Source organism: Dermacentor silvarum, chromosome 2 (assembly GCF_013339745.2).
Source record: "Dermacentor silvarum isolate Dsil-2018 chromosome 2, BIME_Dsil_1.4, whole genome shotgun sequence".
Classification (NCBI taxonomy): domain Eukaryota; kingdom Metazoa; phylum Arthropoda; class Arachnida; order Ixodida; family Ixodidae; genus Dermacentor; species Dermacentor silvarum.
The window spans coordinates 208,490,607-208,514,454 of NC_051155.1; the positions used below are offsets into that span (position 1 = coordinate 208,490,607).

At 46.7% G+C, this 23,848-nt stretch overlaps 1 protein-coding gene across 3 annotated transcripts in view; it reads left to right on the top strand.

Moving 5' to 3' along the window:
* Positions 1–23,848, top strand: part of LOC119442500 (uncharacterized) — a 121,168-nt gene that overhangs the window by 46,961 nt on the left and 50,359 nt on the right. Inside the window, exon 1 of one of the 3 annotated variants that reach the window (XM_037707400.2) lies at positions 15,167–15,346. The exons of the other annotated variants lie outside the window; for them this stretch is intronic. The gene's annotated coding sequence lies outside the window, so the exon portion shown is untranslated. Of the gene's footprint in view, positions 1–15,166; positions 15,347–23,848 lie in introns of those variants that run through there. 3 annotated transcript variants of the gene reach the window in all.

The following is a 23,848-nucleotide window of genomic DNA, read 5'->3' on the forward strand; positions in this document are numbered from 1 at the left end:
CTCATCGACTGTTCTTTCCCTGCTTCAAAAATTGCTTTTGGACAGGCCTAACTATTCCGTTCTTCTCATACAGCGCAGCAATAGCTTGAATATTTATTTAGGGACACAGGTGCACAGGTTAAAAAAATCATGCAGATCCCAAGCACTGTGGGGGTCGGTCTAAGCGAAGCTGTGGCGAGCCGACAAGACGAAACGGCGCATTTCGACAAGAAAAGCGCAGCGGTTCTCGGCTCGACGAACGCACCCCGCAACCGTCAATCAAGGCGGCAGAGGAACCCTACACAAAAAACCTTCGGACGCCACATAGCGCTCGCGCGAAAACACTTTGCCCCTCAAAGAGCTTTCATAGATTCGCGCGATTCGCACCTCAAATGCACGCAGCGCGCGATTAAGGTCGCGTATATCCCCGAACCACAATAATGGGAGAAATATAGCCAAGGAAAGCTATTCTCAACGGAATGACGCGCTTGAAGGCTGATGCTTGTTGCAGTGAGGATATTTAGGCAGGGTTTGATGTCTGACATTGTTTGGTGCCCTAGACAGCAGTAACCACCACCGACGCGTCTTATAGGTGTAGTATACATATGGATGTATGCATATATAAGCCGATTCGTTAAGGGAATCCTGTTCTGTGCGCAAGCTGTTCGGCAAGGCATGAACAGCAGCACCCATAAAACAGCAGCAACCCCAGTCAGCAAAGTCCGGGCGGCCGGTTTGCAAAGAAAGCCTCACCTTTATAAGGAATACGGGAACGGTGGTGGGATCGAACTTCGGTCTGTCAGGACAAGAGCACGCGTGCGAAAGAGCACGTGCGTACACCAGTTTCCATTTGGCCCCAGACTGCTAGAATGAAACGGATGAGTATTAGTTAATCTTGCCACTCTTTCGCGTTACACTTATCTCTGCGTACACGTCTCTTCACCATTCTTTCCTCGACAAAAACCAAACATTGTCTTCGGCTTCGCAACACCTTCGCGTCGACGCCTCACAGTGTTGATTCGCAGAAATTGGTGTTTGCATTTGGGCATTGCTTGTGAACGATGTACTCCATAAACATAAACATCGCAGGACTACAAATTTGTGCATGTGTGGTGCATAAACATAAGCATTGCGTGAGATTACACGTTACACAGTATGAAACTAAAGAGAATTGTACGCATCACGTTTAATTTTATAGCATGTAATTAACCACTTCACGAAAACGTCGCTTGACATAGATTGTGACTTGTGCGCTGGATATATATATATATATATATATATATATATATATATATATAGTTTTTTTTTCTGTATGTGTGTTTTTGCATATGGCTGTTCCTGTCCATCTCGGACCGCAATGCGGCCTCGAGTGCCTGTTCAACTCTTCGAGGCACAGCGTGTGGTGCAACTTTTCCTCCCCTTTTGTTTCTAGTGTGCTCAACTGTGTCCCGGAGTATATTGGAACCCCGTTTATGCGGCAAGCGCTCTTTGTAAGTCTTCTTTACTGGGCCTTAATGCTGACCTTAAATAGGTTTTTTTTCCTCCTCCTCCTCGTTTACGCACTTCTGCACTGTTCATAATTGATTTTCAGAGCTTTTGACATTTCTTTTTATGCTATCACTTATTTATTATTATTATACAATAATACCAATAAAGACATCATGACAGCACATCGTTGTGCTGCCCGTTTGTTAGCATACTTCCGTTAGCGAACCCGGCACCGTCCCGACAGCACAGGAAGTGTCTCTCTCTTTCATTCTTACGTAAGTGCCACTACTGTGTGCGCCACTTCTCCGGCGACACTGCGCGACCTTTGCGACAAAAAAAAAAACTGAAAGACGTAAAACGACATCATTGGTGCCCACGAACTCGAAAGCTGGCGTCGAAGCCGTAAAACCCCGGCAGGCAGCGATAACAAGACCCGTAAACACCACCACACCGGTTTATCCCTCCACGACTACCACCGCCGTAGCCGTCTGTCCGTACACGTAACATTTCGGCCTCGTGCAAAGAGAGACGCTTCGATGCAGCGTCTGCGTATCTATGGAGACACGAAGGCAAGGCGTTCGTTTACAACGCCCTTCGTGGCGCCTGTTTATGGATGCCTTTGAAAGGACGAGGACGGCCGTGGCGACGAGGACAGGCGCCGAGGACGCACTTCTAAATCTGCTTGATAGATGTCGCGGCCTGTCTCTAAAGCGCCGCGCGCCCTGGCAACTAAAGGCTCGCGGGCCGGACCTCCATCGATCCGCTCTGGGAACTGCGTAGCTGCACTTCGCATCTGGAGGGAATTCTCTTTCCGACGCTTTGCCCGGCACACATTCTTCGTACTTGTATCTTCTATCTTGTTTTTTTTTTTTTTTACTTTCTTTATTTCATCTCTTGCTTTACACCATGCGCCATCGTTCTTCCGATGCGCTGTATGGCCGCTTTCGCCCTCTGTCTCTTTTGTCCGCCTGATAGTAGTTCCTGGTTTTCGTCCTCGAGGCAATTGTTAATTTTTTTTTATTTGCTCCCTCATATCGACGACGCGCGCTTGCGCAATCGGATGTGCCCGTTTTCTGTTGGACTTTCTGTGATGTCATCCCTTCCCTTTACAACTATCGCGCATCTCTTCCGCATATTGACTACCGCCCTTTTGTGCCAGCGCCAGGCCGAATGATCTACGGCACGCGCACGCGCGTCTGTGTTCGACAGCTTCGCTTGTCCCCTCTCCTTGTGACACCCCCCCAATCTACTTCATGCTTCTTTTTTCCATCTTTTTCGCTTCTCGGGCTCTCGCATCAAGTCTCGGCAACCATTCAACCGCGTCCGATAGGGCCCGGCATCTTGAACCCAGCGCTTCCATTTGCGTTGCCAGGAGAACCGTCTCCGTAGACTATCTGGACCTCTTGAAGGGAAGCATAAAGCGGAAGGAACCGTTGAACACAGCCATAGATATCAGGTAAAGGAGGGCAGGGATAAGACTGGCGCCACCGGACTGGCTTGTTCTGACGCATATCTTGTAAAACTTGAACTTCGTTCTTTCCCGGAATGGTTCTGTCCAAGTCGCCTTCAAAGTTCTAAGGCGAAAGAAGGAAAGGGGTTGGTGGGCCGAGGGTGGGGAGGGGGGTTGTAGTACATTGCCTTCAGGTCATACATGTAGCGTGCATGACTTGCTGGCACGAAAGATTCACTGCTCTGTTCGTTTTTTGAGTACGGAAAGAAGAAAAGAAAGAAGAAAAAATAAAGAAGTAACGCTCGCTTCTCGCCTTTTCTTGTAAGGCTTAGAGGAGGTAGTTTTTGTACCAAGCAGAAAATGAAGAAAACAGAACTGGGGTGAAGAATCAGAAGTGGCAGCAGACATTGAATTCTACTCAAGGAATTGTATTTCCGGTTGCTCTTATGTACAGATAGCGTTCTTGAGATCGGCATATTTTATGTGGCCGCATGGTTTGAATTCACCCTAAAGCAATTGCCTTCCCTCAAGACCAGTAAATTCTTATTTGTGAGGGATGCACTATTTCGTGAACACGAAATGTATGTACGCCCATATTTTGTGCCCCGAAAAAAAAAGCAAATATTAAACACGACGCACATAGGAGAACTTGCTTCATTCAAACTTCGTGATCAGGAGTAGGCATTCCTGCTCAGCCAGTTCTTATCGATTACTCACAATACATGGGTGCTATCTTCACAGAATACGCGTCGGAAGCGAAGTTAGAGCAATGAAAGTTGAAAGGAACATGCCAAGGGTGCTGTGTGTGGGAAGCTATAAGCACGTGGTGTAATTGAAGGTGTTTTTGGAAATCATTAAAATTCTGTTAAATGCGCTTTAGAGCTTTGTAAGTATTCAACAGTGCATCGTTTCAGAATCATCGGCTGTATCAAAATTAAGCTTGATACATTATTTACGGGGTGTCCTAGAAGAAACATGACGGATAAACTTCAACGTTGGAGGTTAGAAGAAACATGCTGAAGAATTTTCAAACTTCCAGTTTTTTTTTTTTTTTTTTTTTTTTTTGGGGGGGGGGGGGGTGTTATTAGGGACACCATGGGAAATTTCCACATCTGCGTCGAAGCCTGTAAACCGTCTGCAGCTCGTTAGTTAAGGCGTTGTCGAAGCTGGCTTCTCCGCAGCAAGAATCTTTGTGGGGAGAAGCCAACTTCGCTTACACCATTTGTTTTATAGAAGCTTGCCTGCGCGCCGATGAAATTTTCATGTAGCGTGGCTCCAACAGGAAATCTTTTTTTTTAAACAGAGCACTCATGTCTGTTGAAATCACGTTTCTCTGCGTTGGAAAGAATGTAGGCCTTCATAATGATGATTAATCTTGCCATCCCCTTCGGCACGGGACGACGACAAATAGTCACCTAGCCTGCTTGAGCTAATCAAGTATTATGTACATACATTGCAGTCTAGTATTTTGCCTATCTCTCCTTGATCTGTTCACTGTTTACTAAAGCCTCTCTATATCTATATTGCACAGTTAACCATGCCTGCAACGACTCCGGCTGTATCAATCTCTTCCCTGCTTTTTTTTTTTTTTTTTTTTTTTTCACCGATAATACTTGAACTATGTCTTCAATGCGCCGGCTTACGGCACCAGGTGGCATAGTGATACGGGCACAAAAGTATGCGGACCAGGGGTTCTGCAATAAAAAAAAGAAAAAAAAAAGATACAAATTTCTTGGCCACTCAGACTTAAAATTGAGCAATGCACTGTGATGTTTGGAATGGCAAGTCTGAACTAGTCTTCAGTATCACGTAACATGCCAAGGCGTCGCATATACAATTCGTTTTCTTTTGTTTTGTTTTTTAAGCAACCTTGGTCCACAATGTTTTCATCACGGGTACACTTAATTGTTACAGAAAACTCCACCATTGCAACAGTGTGCGTAGTGTTAGGCGATTATGCCTTATGCAGAGCAGTGCTACTGAGTGCATCTAGCTTCCAGTAGCGGGTTACTGGCGTGAGAACGGGACGTATCGAAGGCTCGTTGCAGATGATGCACAATCATGTGAGGTAATGTGGAAACAATTCTGAAAGTTTTCGGGATATTACCTGCAAATCTTAGTCATAGCGAAAGCAAGTAGAAGGCTTTCGAAAGTGAGCCAGAAACTGTTAATTATGTGTCAGTGATACCCAACGTTCAAAAATTTGTTGGGCATCATCTGTGCATTAATTATATTGCGCGTCAGAGAAAAAAATCACGATACTCTCTCTTTTTTTCTTCTTTTTCTCCAGATTAAGTAGGCGTTGGCGCCTCGGCATAGTGCTTGTTACTCCTCGAGTCATAGAGCACGGAAAAAAGTTGTCGATGTACTGGTTTGGGGAGTCCTTGATTGATTGATTGATTGATTGATTGATTGATTGATTGATTGGTTGATTGATTGATTGATTGATTGATTTTTTATGTGCTCTGTGCCGTTGTCATGGTTGAATAAACATTATGAATAGATTTCGTAAGAACAGGCTCCTGTCGACAGTTTGTTCGTTGGTGAAACTGTACTGTATGCACGAAGTCTGGCGCTACGGAGGTTGCCGCTGAATGTCTCACTGAGTATTCCCGTGGTGCCAGCACTGCCTCTATGTTGGTTTAAAAGCAGTTTTTTTAATCGCCTTAGGCAACCTGACTGCACATTTTAAGGTGCTAATGTAACCGGTGTCGTTTGTTCCTAAATATAAATACGTGACATTCAGAGATTAGCGTAATAAGCACGACACTTGATAAAGCTGGTGCACAAGATAGAAATTACTGAAATAATCATTAGGTTGTTCTACAACATCGTTTCGGTCACTGAAAGACAGTGAAATGCTGCCCTACTTTAATTAATTATGTTTTCGTTCGCTTGCCATGCTCAACGTAAATTGGCACTTGCGGACTTTTACATCGGGCGCAGACTGTAGAGCGGAAAATACTGGCAATTGTTCCGCGTAAATTGTACTTCCGAAAAGCCGCGGCGACACCTTGCTGCCACATTATCGCGAAAGCGAGAAAACCAGTAATTGCCTAACGCCAGGCAGTTTCGCGTCAGCCGCGTTTTCCGCGCGTTTCAATGTAATCTCGCGGATTCTCCAATCGTTCAAGTATTCCCTCGCCTTACTTGCGCCATTGTTCGATATGACTAAAGCGTTAAACTTACACAACCACCGTGAGGCGGAAACGTTTGAAAAGGAAAATAAATGCAACGAGAGCCACTTCTTTCTCTTTCTCTCTTTTTCTCATCCTGTCTCTGTATTGCAAATCCAGCGAACAGTAGAAATCAATGGTTTAAAAGTATCGTTCTCAGGCCAAACCGGATTGTTCTCCGAAGCGTAATTGCTTGGAATGTGCTTTCTTTGTTTATGTATTTCTTTTTTTGTCTGTCGGAAGAACTCGCTTACTCCCTTGCCGATTCTTCAAGTGGCACACGATCCTCGCATGTGCGCGTCAGCGCCCGCTTCAACCGCCTTGCTTGCGTAAACAGACGCTGATGGGCGGTTCTATTTTTTCCCGAACTCTATACGTGTACCAGAATTTAAAAAAAAACATGAAAGTTTGGAGTAAAAGAAAGGTTCGAGAAAACGTGCATTCATCCATCCGGAAGAGAAAAGAAATGAAAAGAGTCAAAGTTTTCGCCACCACCAACACATGTCGCTGCTTCATCGCTTCGAACGCGCCATCGTTGCGCGAGAATTTGAGGAATGACTGCTGCTCCTATGAAAAAGAAAAGAAAACCAAATGTAACGCGTCTCCTCGTTTTCGCTTCTGCTCGCGAGCGCCTTTATTTTTCATCTTGACTTTGTTTTATGCAACAAAAGCCTTTGGTGTCCTTTTCTTTTTTTTTCTCGTTCTATACGCCAGCGTCTGTACTTTCGGATAACTGAAAGAAATACGTCCCAGTGCCGTTTCGGAATTTCATGTGAGATTGATTCGGGGCCTCTTTGTTAGTCTTGTTTGCACGTGGCAGGCAGATTGATTATTTATTCCAACTCTTTCGTCAGAGCAGCATGCCAAATGGGGGACAAAATGAAAATGAATAAATATTTGCATGTTTCGGCACGCGCGGACATACGAAATGCGAGTCATGCTGGAAATCTGCGCAGAGCAGCAAGCGAAATACGACATAGCGTCGTGCGTGCAAATGCTGGTCCCCCACGATCTACGTGCCGGTGATTTTTTTTTAATTTTATTTCCTTGTTTTTTAGAAGGAAGCAGTTTCCTTACCATGGGATCGGAAAGGAAGGGCAGTGACTCTGATTGTTTGCTTCAGCTTTTCTTTCGTTTTTTTTTTCCTCTCTATCCTAGGCGCTTTGGTTAGAGCGAGCATCATGCTGAAGGAAAGTTAAGTGAAACAAAAACAAATAGAGACAGCGATTGCTTGCAGAAAACTGCGGACATCTGGAATCCAAGAATTTATACGAACAATTCGAGCCAAACCGGATCCCTCGTGTACCGTATACAAAACCGAAACCTGTTGTGTTTCTCTTCTCTTTTTTTTTTTCTTTCTTTTTGAGAAACCATCAGCGTCGCTGCAGACAAGTAAACGAACCAGCGGAATTCGCTAGTTCGAATTGGGTAAGGTATTTCACGCACGTATTTTATGGGCTTCTATATATAGTACCGCAAGTAGTTATGGCGTGCTTATATATATCTTTACTCAGCGGCAGTTTATGATACCGCTTTTCTGTCATTCGTGTTGGCGTCTCAAAACCGAGCCAGCGTAATTTTATGCTTGCTTCTCGAAATAAAGGAGGCAAGCAGAAGGTATTAAAGAGAAACACGGCTTTGTTCTTTCACAGAAGCTCGCTCCGCAGTTGCGAAAGCAAGGTAGAGATCCAGCGAAAGTCCTCTTACGAAGGTTGAATTTATCTAAACACCGACGACTACAGCTTTGTATTAAAAATGCCGTGTTCTTTTCTGCTCTCTGCAATCTCTGTTCCATGCATTTGACCCAGAAATGCGCTCCTCTGGGTCACTCATGTCGCTTACATGGATCCGAGGTGAGTCAGAAGCTGAGCCGCAACGGCAAGACAGTGTTGAAATTTTTGAAATTATTTGAAATAAACATGAATTCTACCTGAAGTGTCACAACTATTGTTTCTGTTGAAGCTCCAGGAACAAATAGGCTCGAAGCTTCAGCTGCAGCCTACCGCACCGTGTTTCTTGTCAACGATCTCCGTCAGTGCACACGAAAGAAACTGATGACTGAGCAATGCAAAGCTCGTTCGATACAAATGGAGTATAGGCGCGAGTTGCTTCCCTGACTGCTTCGTGGGAGTCAAATACAAGGCCAGGGCTGACAACAAACTGGATTCCAAGTCACGATCTTGGTATTTCCTATCGCACTGCTACCCCCAGTGGTGACTCGGTTGCTTGGGCGCTGTGCTGCTGAGCGCAAACTCGCGGGTTGTTTCGCAGCCGAGGCGACCGCATCCTAATAAGGTGTCAAATGCAAGAAGGCTCAGGAACTTAGTTTTTTTTTATGTAGGTTAACGAAACCTGAGTGGTCAGAACAATTCGAAGCCATCCACAGAATTGTCTCTCGCAGCCAAACTGCGGACATCAGAAGCCATTCGCCATTATCGTTAACACTGCAGCTCTGTACCGTGCACCATTACATGCGTACTTTCGCAGTCATTCGACTCACCACTCTTCGCGTTCCATCCACACTTCCTCAGCGTTCCTATGGTGTACTTCTCGGTATTCTCGTTTCCTTTTTCTTTTTTTTTTCTTTTTCTCTTCCCGTCTCGTCTCCTCCATGCTATCTATACTCTGGCGCTTGTTTCGCTTATCCTTTGTCGCGCGCATTTAGATTGCTCCTCTCGTTCTTTTTTTTTTAATTATTTCTCGCTTCACGTTCGATCTTTCAGTATTCCCACTGACTCTGAATTCGGCGCAAGTGCTGTCACCCGCGCACCTTTGGCGCACTGCCTGAGGAATTCCTTTCCGTTAGCGCCTCGCCCGGTGAGAATGGCGTCGGCTAGCTACGACCGCGAAAGTAAGGAGGAAATACGAGCAGCGACCCAGCCCTCAAGTCGTTATTCCTCTTACTCGCGTGAAAACAACAAGCAGAAAGAAATTGGGAAGCAGAGAGAGAGAGAGAGAGAAAAAAAGGAGGTACGGGATATCTTCCCAGCACAAACAAAAGCGACGGTGCCATCGGAGACAGACAGAAATGGGGAAGGAGGGCAGTTTTTGCGAGGGACCCGGAAGCGTCGCGTTCTTCCTCGTTCTCTTCCGGAAAGCGCGCGGGGTTGTCCGGAAGTCGAGAGTTCGACCGGGCCGGCAGTTCTTTCGCTGCGACGCCACTGGAGACCATCGGCGCACGTGGGGGTAACGACCGCGCGCCGGTGACCCGGACCCGGGCTCGGACTCGGCCACGCTTAAAGAGAGGGGAAGTGGAAAGGAGGGAAGGTGGGGAAGGGAGAACAAGAGTGTGTGCCAGCCAAGAGGCAAAGAGCGAGCTTCCTACGAGGCTGAACAGAGCTTCGCGGCCGGTGCCGGTGCCTGGAACGTGTGAAACAAAACGACATAACCCTTCTGCCCTGAGCCCCCCTTTTTGCATGCCGCTGAAGGAAGACGACAACTGCTTCCAGGCTGTCGGGACCACTGTGACTAAAGTGTAGCAAAACTGCCGAGCCTCGTGGCCACTTGCCAGTGCTCATATACAGAATGCGCAAGCAAGCAGCATGGGAGTGTTCGGAGAAGTCAGACGAAAATAATAACACTAGGAGAACAAAATTTGTTTGTCAGGAAGGAAGCCTTTCTTTAAGTAAACAGGGAGATAAACAAGAAAGAGCAAGGCAAGTGCTATGAGAAAGGCGAGAAACGCATGCAGAGAAGACAACCATTCAATGGTATAGTGTCTGAAGAAAGGCACACTTTTTCATTCTTTCGTCTCTCAATTTTGTCATCCATACATCGCTGGCCTGGCGGGTCCCTTTTGTTTAGACTATCGACTATTACAGGAATTGAGATTGCAGTATTATTGAATAAATCCTTGAAAGTAACAAAGAACGACTATAAATATTGTTTAAAGAGTGTTGCAACAAAGAGATCAATATAAAAAAAAATGAAGGGAGAAAGGAAAAAGCGATGACAACGCACATTCTCCGTAAGTACCACATTTCCATGCTACCATATGTAAACACTTGGCGTACTTTACAGCTTTTAGCCTTTGGTACGTGGAGGACCTTTACATCAAATGTTTCAGCAAGCATTCAGGTGGGCCCTACATAGACTGAAAGTCACTGCGAAAAGTACACACTAAAGGAAAGGCCAATACAGAGAGATCTTTGCTGGAATGGAAATGCCCGCAGCAGAGGACATCCGACTTGTCGTCTAAAGCGGGCGGGCGCCGTCGCAAAATAGCTACAGCCTGCACAGAATGTCGCATCAGAGTGCACGCGGTGCCAAGAGTGCAGTCTGAATGCTCAAGCAGTCGTTTTGAGACACCTGCAATGAGAACGAGACGGGATCTGGCGAGGCGAGATGGCAATGAATGCGGGACTGGCGGGCACCGACGAAGACATGCAAAAAGAATTGTGACAGATGGATTTAAATCTATAGTAATAAATTTTGGGGTTTCAGATACCAGAATCACGATCTGATTATGAGGCATGCCGTAGTAGAGCACTTCGCATTAATTTTGACCACCTGGGGTTCTCTAACTGGAATAGATAGATCCTCAGCCCCTCAGCACAGCAGCCCTATGCTCTAAGCATTAGGCCACAATTGCACCTTCTTAAAAAAGATTTATTATTTTTTTCTCTCTCTCATCTATCGCATCCCTTTACCCTCCCCCGGTACAGGGCAGCCAACCAGAAATAATCTCTGGTTAATCTACCTGTCTTTCGTTTGCCTTTATCTCCCTGTCACACACACAATTGCACGTGCACTTTTATTTTCTTAGAGACTGGCTATCATTCCGACGCCAACTATACTTCTTTGAGATGATCGCCGCGTGCGGCACATTGCGTTGACAGAAATGCTGGATCTGCATATGTTTATTTTCTTTCGTTAACTATTTTTGTTTTGACGAATTCCTGACAGAGATGCTTAGAGATGCTCACGCTTAGAGATGCTCATAAGGTTTGTGACAGAAAAGAAAACAAGCGCACGCACGCACGATTATTGTTACAAGCTGTTGACAAAACTACATACCAAGATATGCGGAACTTCTCGCATCTGAGAGGTAAAAACATTTGCAGCTCTGAGCGTCAGAAGTTCTGCGCGTCAATTCTCCAGCACAACGTGGTACATTGGTCGCAGGAACAAGATTCTTTGCGTGGCTGTGGTTCGTGTAAAGTGCTGTGCAGCAACATTTCACAAAGCACCCAGAAAATTGTGGGCACTCGCGTTAGCTCCCAAGGCCCTTCCATGTTTCCATGTTCTAAGGTGAAAAAAATCTGCTTTTAACAAACGACCACGTATCATTTCGCTGCATATAGGGGGTCCGGCAAAGGCTCCACGAGTTCGAAAATGCCGCTTTTCGCGTCTATTGACGCCAAAAACCGACAGTAGCTCTGGAATTACCTTTATATCGCTCCAATTTTATCAGCGTTGAAGCACCCAGCCGTCTCCTTAAGAGTAAAATGCAGCACACAAAAGGGCGCTCGCGGCTTTCCAAGCCGCAAATGCTTTGCTCTACGCCTGCGTAATACAAAGCTCGATATAGAAAACAGCACGATAACACTAGTCGCATGCGGTGCTCCCGAAAATGCCACACGCACGGCCCTGTTTCTTTCAAGGCCGAGGGCACCAGATGTTTCCACTCGGAGCAGTCCTTAAGATGGCGGCGGAGGATAACGCTCAGGCATATGAAGCAACTATGCGCGAGGCGAGCTGTCGCGGAGCAAGCTTGGCGCCGAGATTGAGCCTCGGGACTGCTAAACAAACAAATAAAAAATAGCGTTTGCCAATGCAACGTCTTTTCGCGGTTGACTGAAGAGCACGACATGCGACTACACGGCAAGTTCGGAAGAAGAAAATCGATAAGCATCTCGGGGGCGAAGTAAGCACGGATCTATTAGAGGAGAGACGCAGGGCGTCGCGTGTGATTGTGACGCTCACTGGCAGCCCAATTACGCACGACACCCAGCGCTTCTCGGAAACGATCTGAATTGAAATGCGTAAGAGAGAAAACGAAAGTAGAGTTCGATCTCGCATCTGGCCTACCTTCTGTATTTTTTTAAGGATTCTAATCAAAAAGTGCAGTTAAATGTCTACATTTTTTCGAACTACTCATTCACACATTCGGCATTTTCGATGAACTTATTTATTTGAACGAAATTTGGAATACTGGCAACTATTTTATCACCGGCTTCTGCGCAAACAAAAAATATTCAATGGATGTTAACATGAGGTGATATCAAAGCTCGGTTTACTTAGTCGTTCCGCGATTTTCTGCAGTGTCCTGAGCTCTAAATTTTAATTGATGCCCCGCATAATACATTGATAAAATGAATGAATGAATGAATGAATGAATGAATGAATGAATTAAAGTTATAGTTCGCCACAGTCCGCCATAGCAACACTCTTAATTCGGGAACGCACGAACGCGTCCGCCTCGTTCTGACTCGTGGAAGCGAGATTGCATGCCCTATAGCTTTTCTCTTTGCAGGACGAGAGAGAAACGTAACGTCGGCCGCTGCCGCGAATGTCACGGTGCGGCACTGCCGAAGCAAATGACGCACAGGAAGCCGCCTGTCATCTGCTGCGGCACTAATCGTTCGAAGTGCAACCAAGGTGCAACCGCGCGACTTGTGTCAGAGGCGCCGAAAGGGCAACTTCAAACAAAGCAACGTGAGAGCCCGTTTCAGCGCACCCCCCCCCCCTTCCCCTTCCCCCAACGCCATCACCCTCGCCCCTTGTGCGCCTTACCATCCACCTTCTTTGTCAGCTCTAGTTTGTTCTTCTGTCGTCTATACTTTATCACTATTCGCTGCGGGGTTATAGTGAAAAAAAAAAAAACAACTGTGAAGAAATACAATAGGGATCATTAAACGATCGAAACCTGGAGACAGCGCTCCTTGCTATCGAAACTTCGATCGAGGAACTATAACTGAGAGCACAGAGCAGGAGGGATGGTTAACACAAATTGGTTGGTTAGTTGGTGCGTTGATTCAGAATGCGTCATAGTTAAAGCGCAAATGCACAAGCGACTCAGCAAAGTAGACACAACAAGCACTGGACTCCAACTCAGAGGTTGGTTTTCAGTCGATGTCTAGCGATTGTTGTGTCTACACCGCTCAGGCTTTTGGGCGTCTAACTCAACCCCTTGGGCCTTTAGCACAATTAACTGAACATAAACGTTTCGACAAAATCAACATTCCAACCTTTCATACAATTGATTTAACTTCAGGAATTTTTTTTTCGAAAATGCGGGGGTGGGAATGGATGGGGGGCACGTACTTGATCGGGTAGAAGGGGGCTGGACCCGCGGGTGTTATCGCACGTCGTTTTAAGCCAGGCATTCTAGTACACATAAATCTTTCTAGAGGGGAGGAAGGGCGTAGCTCCCCCTCTTGTCACTTCTTTGCTTGGTCCCTCATTTGGCCCCGACAAAGATAAGTTTTGTTGTCAAAACGCTGGCTCCAGGTTATAGACTCCAGGCTGGGTCTGCTCTTGGTTCGCCCAAGGTTGATAAACACTTTAGTACTTTGTGATTTTCATTGTAACAATAATGCATTCTGATAAAGGAAGGCATGCGATCAGAGAGAGCAGTTACGGTCGAAGGATAGCAAACAATAAGAGTGAAAGATCTGAGGTTATGTTGCGGCAACAATAGAACCTTTCAAGAAACAGTTCAACTGGCTTTCCCGCTGTGCTTCGATTCCCTACGCATAGCGGCAACCACACTGTTTAGGTGTCGACTACGCCCGCAGTTTGTGCGTATATTGACGTACCTGTCTCAATAATACACTCAAACGGTTTCGCACACTCAGGGAAGCGTTCTAAACGCTTAAATCTCGTCTCTGCGATGAATATTGCCACCATGTTTGGAGCATTCGGCTGTGCTAGAAAGCCAACTTGCGCAGTGCTTTAGAAAGATGGTCATAGCTGGCGTCGTTTCACCCAGAAAGCAAATTGGGAACTAAACCTCCGAGGAAAGTACACGAAGAAGAGAGGCTTCAAAAAAAAAAAAAAAAGAGGAAATGGGTAACTATAGCTAGGGCTGAAAGCCGGGTATACGTGCTTTTACTTGGAAGGGAAGACGAAAAGCCCGAAAGTTGGCAAAAAGTAGACACATAGGTGAAATGATAAAGGGAGGCTGAACTACAATGAAAAAAGAAAAAAAATGAAATACAAAGGAATAAAGTGAAACTGAGGGACGAAGCAGCGAAACGAAGCGGCGACGGAAAGACAGTGTCGCCTGGCGCAGTGGGCTTTCTTTAGAGAAAGCCACAGCGGTGCTGTGAGCCAGGAAGACGTCGCAGCCTAGCAGGGAAGAGGCTGCAGAGGCAGTGTCATCAAAATACGCCGGACAGGCGCGGCGGAGAGAGGAGGAAATAAATGAATTGGCTCAGGGGGATCGGCACGGAGTGCAGAACTAATGAACGAGAAGAGGTGAAGTCGAAAACGAAGTAAAGAAACGGAGGATAAAAGAAACGAGGAGAACGTTGCGAAAGCTGGAAGAAAACGTCCCATTGAAGCCAGCGGGCTACAAGAAGAAAAAGAAAGAAAAAAAATACCCACAGTAGCACCGTCCGAGGAAAGTATGTGGCGAGAAGAGCAGATCAATGAAAGAGGTCAGAGGAGATGCACTGGAAAGAATGCGTGGGTTTACAACAGTGCGAAAGAAGCGAAGAAAAAAAAAGACATAAAAAAGTTAGTAAACTAAGCTCAGGCACGTAAAAGGCTCGCCATAACAGCAGCCGGCACTATAGCGATATAGAGGGCAAATGAGCTGAGTACTCAAAACGGAAAAAGCAGGGGAAAAGCCCATAAAAAGGGGGACAACGGTAATACTGGGCGCGGTGCTCGCCCGCAAGACCCAAACATAACGCGATGTAAAAAGCAAAAGCGTAGAGGACGACGCCGGAAAGAGGAGCGAGAGACGAAAGGACGACGGCGCGAAGGAGAAAGACGAAAAAAGATGAACCAGCGTGGAAAGGAGAGAGAGAGAGAGTAAGGGAGAGGGGCGCAGCGTGCCTCCCCCTTCTTCTCCAGTCTCCTCCGCTCGCCCTCTCCTCTCCACCCTCGGGCGCGCGAGGGCTAGGCTCCCTGGCTTGGCGGCCATTGGAAACAGCCGGGGTTTCGCCGAGAAGCTGCTGCTGGCAACCGTCGTCGTAGCCGCCGCCGCCGCCGCCATGTGAGCGAGCAGCAACTGCGCTTGGGCGCCTCCTCCGCTTGCTCGGGGTTTCACGCAGCGGTATGGACGTGGATTCAAAGTCCAGAGGTAAGATCTGCGAGCCTGCAGTATCCGGTAGTGACTTAGACCGGGGCAGTTGGACAACCGTGCGGCGTCGTGTATCGACGAGCCCGCAAGCCGACCGACGGAGGAGAAGCAAGTGGTAGCTACGATCGAGGGCGGAACATCTTTCCGCTTCCACTCCTTCCTTCCTACCCTGCCGAAACAGTGTGCGTTTTGCCGCGCGTCATCCCCTGCACTTCCGTTCTCCCCCTGGAAAGCAGCCCGACTTCGTGGTGCAGTGCGCTCGGAAAACGACCGCTGGTTTCGTGCCTGTGTGTGTGAGGCTGGTGCAATGTGGTGTAGTTTCCTTGCGGCGGCGGTCGCGTCGAAACCCGCCCACTCCGTTGGCACGGTGCCTGAGCGGCTCTGAGTAAGCGCAGCCGCACATCAGGCTCAGAGATCTGTGTTTCTTACAGGATGCAGCGATGGCATATGTCACACGCGTTTCGGATCGGGTGAAATGCGCGGCATACGAGTATACTTTGCCCGCGGAGTTAATATTGCAGAATGTCAAACGGGCCTTGGCTGTTGCTGATTTTCGTTTTTTGTTGCATCCACGTAGCGGCGAGGAATAGCCGGAACCAATTCACGACAACATACCTTGTTAATCAACTCATTTGGAGGCTTGTGGTTAGTTCGAAATGTTTTTGATGAAATACGCTAAATCTCTGCTTGGCGGTTATGTCGAAAAACTGAGTAGGCTCCACAACTGACCCCCTCATCACTGAGGCACCTGTGTCTCTCATTAGGCAGTGCGTGTTCTTTTTTGTGCCATGCTACGCCGGGATGCCTCCACAGTGCTAGAGCCGTTCAGCGAGCCCTCTAATGGGCGGTTGCCGTAATGTGGCACAGACGCTCCGGCACATCGTCTTGAGCTGCGTAGCTGAAATGGCAGTGGGTTTTGTTTACGGAATGCCTACAGCTGCAGGAGGCCCTGTGATAATGGAACACGCAGACGTTCTGCTCATAAGCGTTCGCGTGCTTGCGTGGCCCAGTAATCCGTTCATGATGGAACTCTACATTCTGTTGTTGTGCACTGTTTGGTAATAAAGATGGTAAAATGTACGTATGCGTTAATATTTATTATTTCTTCACCGCTCAAACATGTCGTCACTAACGAAACTCCACGTTGTCATTGTGTTATGTTTCCGTGCCTACGTAAGCTTTATGCAGATTTCAACCCCCCCCCCCCCCCTCCTCAGAAAGAAAATAGAGAGCAAATTCCCTCCATCCACTTCCCGCATTTCATTCAAACCCACTTGTGTCCATTTCGCATTTCATAACAAGTTACAGATTAGATAAACCACGATATCTACTCTCTCTAGGTGTGATATGCGCGAATATATAGAATTAGGCGTCAAAGCTGTTAGGCTCGTCAGCAGCACCTTACCTGAAATTGCTGTTTCCTTCTTAGTGTGAAAATTCTCGTCTCTGTTCTTTAAAAACCTACCAGCGTCAACTGTTGTTTAGTATGTGTAGCTTCATTTTATCCAAGGAGTTATCAATGCCCATGAACAGGAATTCACTTATTTGCATAAATCTTACAGACACTTACACTCACCGTGCTCGACCATACAGCCTCATTAAGGTCATTTCTACCGAGGGTGAAGAAATTTCGACTTTGTTTTGCTATGTTACCAAGTGTTAGCATTTGCTCCAGAAGTGTACATAGCCTTTCGGCCTTCGCTAAGCGCGGCGCACTTGAGTAGACGTGTCGGCCCACAAGCTCTGTCACCTATTAGTCAAGTTAGTTGCACTTAATGCAGTGTAGGAAGCGCACATAGTCTCATTCAAGCCACTAAGGTGGGCTAGTTGGTTACGAGTATTATGAAACATGGTTCTACGGCGCAACTGTAGACGGGACACAGCGAAAACACAGGATCGGTGTTTGTCCTGTGTCCCGTCTAAAATTACGCCGTAGAACCATGTTTCATAATACATATAGTCGCATTCAAGCCAGTGTAACTTCAGCATTTCTTTTACTTCGGGGGGTAAATGTACCTTAAACAACGTCTAATTTCGGATCTCGTTGAATTATGTCTCCTAGATTTCAACAGATATTAAGGCTGCTATCAGACTGATTAAATACTAATGAATCGTTTTCCTTAACTGGGGACGACCATGCAGCCTTACAGAGTTCACTTTTTATAAATGGCGAGTGCATCCTGTAGTGTTGGCTTCTCCTTTCCCTGCGACCTTCTACGCGCTCGATTCGAAGCGAAGCGGAAAGCAATAACGAGCTATCCGACGAGACGCGCTTACGACGAGTCTCTCAATTAGTCATTGGAACATGTCTGTCTGCCAGCGGATGTAAGAGAGGCGACCGCTGTGTTTTGGGTCGCCGAGTAAGCGCGCGTCTAAAGATAGCGAGGCGCCTCGGCTGCTTGCCTGCCTCTACTCTTAACAAGCAAATAACTTCCCATGAAGCACGCGAGGAGACCCAGCAGCTCCAACAGGGTGGGCCCGCACGAACCACCGTACGTGTAGTGCCGATAGTCACTTTGTTCTGGTTACTACGGCAGCCCTGTCAGCCTTCTCCGGGTTCCGCCTCTCTTTCATTTTCCTTCGCCTATGTGTCTCTTCCAACGTTCACAAAGTCCACACTCCTTTCTGTTCCCTTCATGGCCTCATCCATTTCTTTTTTGCTTCACTGCAGATAGTTCTGGTGGCGTTCCTTTTCGCAGGTGCAAGTTTCTGTGCATGTATTTTATTTTATTTTCCCTAACATTAACCCCTGCGTCTCTCCTATTTCATCTCCTATTTCATTTAGAAGTTATAGTACTTCCTGGACTGGAGAGGAAAGACTATCCAGTTCAGAAGTCATTTGATTCCGTTTACCGCTTTCCCCAGCACAAGGTAGCCAATGGTTATTTACACTGGCTAAACTCCCTGTCTTTCTCTTTCCTCTCCCCTCCTCCTCTTCCTGGAATGGGGTAACAGAGAGAGAAACAGAAACGAGGGAAAGGAGGAAGTAATTTTGTGTTGAACAGTACATAATGACATCAATGATTGCATCCCATTTCAAGATCATGTGTTCAGCATTGTACGTTTCCTCGAGTTCTTTGCGCGAATGGGTACCTTATAAGATTGGCTCAAACATTTTGCGTAGAGTATTTAGCCTTTCTAAAATGTATCTTACTATAAGAAATTAATGCACGCACTCTTCAATGTACGTAGAGTGTAATTGTTTTCTCGTGCAATAAAAAAGCGGAAACGTTGTCTTTTTCAGAAGACGTTTTTAAAAACAAACATTCGCAATTATCAATTTCTTCAAAACAAAATGTTATGTACGCTCTAAATGCTTACTAGCGCTTTCTACTTCAATTCACAGGAAAGCTACTGCGTAGAAGTCATTGCGTAATATTGTCGTGTGAAAAAGCGCGTATAAAACCTACATTTTAGTATTCCTAAATACGTAAGTATGACTGGCAGTTTTGAAACGAGCATTCCAAGCTAGAATCATCTCAAGTTTGAAAATACAGACTTTAATATTGTTACGAGAAATAAGTCTCTGAGGTGCCTCCTCTTCCTTCGCTTTGTTCTCCTTCTGGATGTTCTTCCTCACTTTAAAAAAAATATATTTTGTTAGTGACAAATAACTTGCGCAGTCAGACATGTCAAACTCTCTCCTTTATCAATGTTTCATCATGTTATCTCTATTTCGCAAGACGGGCTGTCCCGCATTGCAGTCAGTGGATAATTGGAAATCACTCCCGAGGTTTTTCCCAAGACCTGCACTATATTTCGATTCCTTATATAGTGTCACAATATCTACAAAAAAGGCTTCAATTCGTTCTGCATGACTTGTTGGTTGCGTACCGTTCGCTGTTCAATCAACACTGAGAGCACTTTGAACAGCTCTTGAGCTTCTGCCAATAGAACGCCCACATGAGAGATTCTGATATGCGAGTTTTCAGTAGCTGTCGGCGTCTCGTACTTATATCCGAAGTCGTCCAACTTGTGCGACCACTGATCCGTATGTTTGGACAAGACAACAGAGCGAACAACACGCGGCTCAATCGGGAGCATCTACCAATCCTAGCTTAGGCTCCGCATAATCAACTCAGCGACTGCTGAATATATTGTGCGCCTCCATGCTATAGGTGGTTCCCCGTTTGACTACATGCGTGCTCTCGTTAAACGAAGTTTTTAAAGGGACATTGTAAACCAACAGTGAATCCGTTTAAGCTGCTCAAGTGCTGTTTCAAAAAATTGTTTTCATTCATTTGACGGAGAAAAGGGAGGCTATTACAGGAGAAATTGAACGCCAAACTTTCCTTTCTTGAATTTCGCTCGAGGAGCTCAGCGCCGGTGAGCGAATATTGCTTCCCGAATTTCAACGTATATATATATATATATATATATATATATATATATATATATATATATATTTGTACTTTATCCGTTCCGGCGCAGAGAAACTTTTTGAAACTTGCTATGTCGAGCCTCTAGTTCCTCCTACGCGTAACACAGCCATTCCCTACCGATAAACAACTAGTTGAAGTTGTAATATCGATGACGTCACACTGAGCTGTTGCAGGAACTTTACGTTGGCGTCGCCAGCAGTCTTTCCTGTTTGCATCTTTACCGGTTAATCTCACACTGATTAAATGTCGCCAAATTGCCATTGCAGCAGCGTAGTTTACAGATACAGCTGGACTTAATATTTCTCTTTAGCGTCCCTGTAACATGTGTGACGGTGTATTTCTGCAGAACGCCAGCAGTAGGATCGGCACTGACAATAAAGCGAACTCTAGAGTTAGCTGGTTCTGGTCCACCTAAGAAAATTTCCTGTCTAATAATTCTTTCTCGAATTTCATCTCTCTTCGGAAACAGCCGAATGCAGAGCGAAGGGCATTCGTCGCATTCCAGAACCATCCGCCCTGTGACGTACGTTTCTGTCACCGGCGGGAAGAAATATTTTCGTTAGTAGCGTTCGCTACCTGTGTTGCAATGCCGTCAAAGTGGCGGTCTTCTTTATTCGTGTTGTTCGTGTCGAGATATATAACCAAATGAGTGAAGAAAGATAGTCGCGTGCGCAAATTATCGCTGCTGTCTTTTCGTTGTTATTGTTTTCCTGCGTACTTCCTTTCTGTAAGTGCCTGTCAGGCAAAAGCTGCTAAATTAATTACCTACTAAGTTACAAGTGTGCATTTAAACATAGCAAAAGCGTAAGTAACTGCGAATGACAAGAATGTGCGCTATAAATTAATGCTCCTCTTTCACCCCTGCCGCCATTATTGTTTCGTTCTTGCCAGAATAGAGCGGCATCTTTTAAAGCTTCTTCAGTGATTTTCTTTGAGCCTGTGCTTGAAATTTACTAGTGGACGGTGCCACTGCTGCTTCTTCTGTCTTTATTACGCGTTCAGGGTAGAAGGGCCGTTCGAGACAACACGAATTCGACGTTGTGAAAATCAGGTTTCAAGACGAAGTATGACAGTAAGTTCGGGAGCGATGATCGTTTTGTACCAGTGTGTTACCTGTTATGTTCAATAGCGAAATGGCAAGGTAGTGACAACGGGAACATGGAAGCACGTGTTTCGGTCAAGCCAGACGCAGATAAAAGTATATGGACTTGTAAACGTGCACCTAATAGTCCTCCAGCGCATTCTAACTTGTGCCGCTACGTTTGTGCCTGTTGATCTGTGTAGTATGCGTGCTTAAAATATGCGATATTTTATCATATTTTTGCCAATATATGCTATCGTATCTATCGCAGTAAACTTGGTATATTTAAATGTTTCGTATACACTTAAATAAGAAAAACTAGTCCGCGTTTCTTATGATGCCAAAGTCTTCGTCACACATAAGCGACAGAAAGTTGGAAAGGCAAAATGCCAAATCATTAGAATATCATTCAAAAGATGCGTCGTATTACGGGCTGAGTCGCCGATATAACTAAACGTGCACTTCATTTTGTTAACACTAGCCGCTCTCCCCCCATCCATATTTCTTTCTCTCTCTCACACACACAAACACACACACTCACACACATACACACACACCCACACACACAAACACGCAAACTCACACACATACACACACGCTCGCGCACTCACACTTTTTTTTTTTTTTACTTCGTGACACGAAACAATCGTGAGCTCGGCGGTGAGGTACAAGAAGTTGTTTTCGCGCCCATACAGGCGCGATATTTCCTACGCCTGGCACGCCTAGCACGAGCATCTCACAACCTTGGCGTGCGCTGGCGTACACTAGACACGCAGCATATCTGGCCCTATTTCTTGGGGCGGCTTTTACTCTCTCTCCAGGCGTCATTCTGGCACCATTCCGATTGCGTCTCGTTGACGACAGCGGAAGGGGTGAGCTGGGCCGGGGTTTGCACGGCGTCGTGTTCGGGGTGTACGAGCCGGACTCGTCCGGAAATAGTTCACCTCCCGATGGCGGCGATGCTGCGTCGTCGGATATGTCATAATTGCATCTACGCGCGTGTATGTCTCCCTCAGTGGAGGCTTGAGGTCGGCGCACTATTTAGGGAGGCGCCGTCAAGGGAGAAGGAAGGAGATGTATACAAACATACCAACGCTGACAGTTAGAGATTGGCCAGACGGTAGCGTACCGTTGAGAAATAACACTTCTTGTGAGGCGCGTGGCTTGCTTTGTGCATTCTTGTTGCTTACTGGCTGCACTTGAAGTGGCGGAGCCGCGTAATCATTTGTTTATTTGGCCAGCACCATTCCTCTATGCTTGAGAGCGTTTCAGTTAAATTAGTAGATGATGAAAATTTATATGACCTACAACGGCCCTGTTAAGACGATTGTTCAGAGATTAGGAGCTCAGACGTTGTAATTGTGCCTGTCTTCGAAAGCATCAAAATACACACACGACACACACCACAGCGCTGGTGGAGTGTGTCGTTCTTCGTATCCGTCTTGGCTTTCGTGCGCTGTTATATATCGAAACGTTAAACACGTTTGGGAATGGTGGGCCGTTAAGTGTCTTTCCTCCACATAGCGTTCCCTAGTGGACGTTTGTGTCATTTCTTTTCTTTATGCAGCGTGCAGCACACTTTATGCATTGTGTCAGCATTCATTTTCTTCCCTTCATTTTCTCGTTTGTTCTATGTGCCCGTTATGCCTTGGTCCTGCAGAAGTAATGCCGCTCCTCGTGGCAGTTTTTTTTTGTGTGTGTGTGTGATAGCAATTATATGGACACTCCAATCAGATTTCTGGTGTCGGCGTCGTCGTCGCCGTGAGGTTCCAAGGGCGATAAAATCGTCGCCGCGCGCCGTATGCTGTATGTGCGAGTGAAAGCATGCGATGGTGAGCCGGCAATCGCGACTTGCGCACGCAAGGGCGGGAAGCGGGAATAAAGCACGCAGTCTTCCAGTCGCGCACAACGCTCCGGAGAGAGAGTAGGGAGGGGGAGGGGCCGCGCTGTACTGCGGCAGCGCGCTCCCGCTGGGCCGGAAGGCGCCGAGGGAAGGGTGGGCAGGTGGAAGGGGCGCACTTTACTGCGGCCACGCGCTCCCGCCGGGCCGGAAGGCTCTGATGGGGAGGGTAGGAGGCGCACTCTGCGCCGCGAGCGACCGCCCGCGCGGCTGTATCTTGAAAGCCATTTGCGGCAGGGGCAGAGTCCGCCCTCCCTGTGTTTTCGCGGCTAACATCGCGTTCATGCGAGCGCCGGCATGAAGCTTAATTCGATCGCTGCTGCCGCCGCGCTAACTCACTCCAGCGTTTTGACAGCGAGTTCCCGCGGTCATCGAGTGAGATGCGCTCATGTTTGCTTGTGCGCGCATGACACCATGCTTGTTAATTTAGTTAGTGTTTACAAGTTCATACGGCCGATAAAACTACTATCCTTACTTTGTATAGCCCTCCACTAATTTGCTATCGCAATCAATGCTTCTCCTTTCGGGCGAAACTGCGACTTTCTTGATTCGAAAGTTTGCCCCGTGGCGTTATACGGGTGAAGCATGTTATGTGTACATACACATATAAAGTTTGTTGTGTTCACTGAAGTACAGCAGGAATCTATGGCGTGGACCATAGATCCACAGATAGTAGTCAGGTGGGCTACATGGGTGTAGCCCCCCTTTCGACAGGTAGAGGCACCTTGGTGAGTGCAGTCCGGGACAGTTCCTCAAGAGGTGCGGTGGAGCTACGAGGGCAGAAGGGTCAGGTCGCGTCGAAGGCTGGCCGACGGTCCGTAGCCCATAGACAGGTTGCAGCTGGCGTCAATGCAGCAACAACGCCGATCCTTCTTAACGCAACCTCCTCGCGGCAGGAGAGACCAGCCGAGTGGTCGGATCCCCGTGATTATAGTTGTCGGCAGTTGACAGCCAGCCCTTTGCTCTCACTTCTTTGTGACCGTTCATCTATATTTTTTAAGGTCCGCAAACAAAACATTAATAACGACAATGACTTGGTTAACATGCAGCTCAATATCCTGCTGTTCTTTCCTTTTTCTATCATCAGCTCGCTTCCTATCCGCGAACATGTACAACGTGAAAGGGTGGAAGGCGTTGAA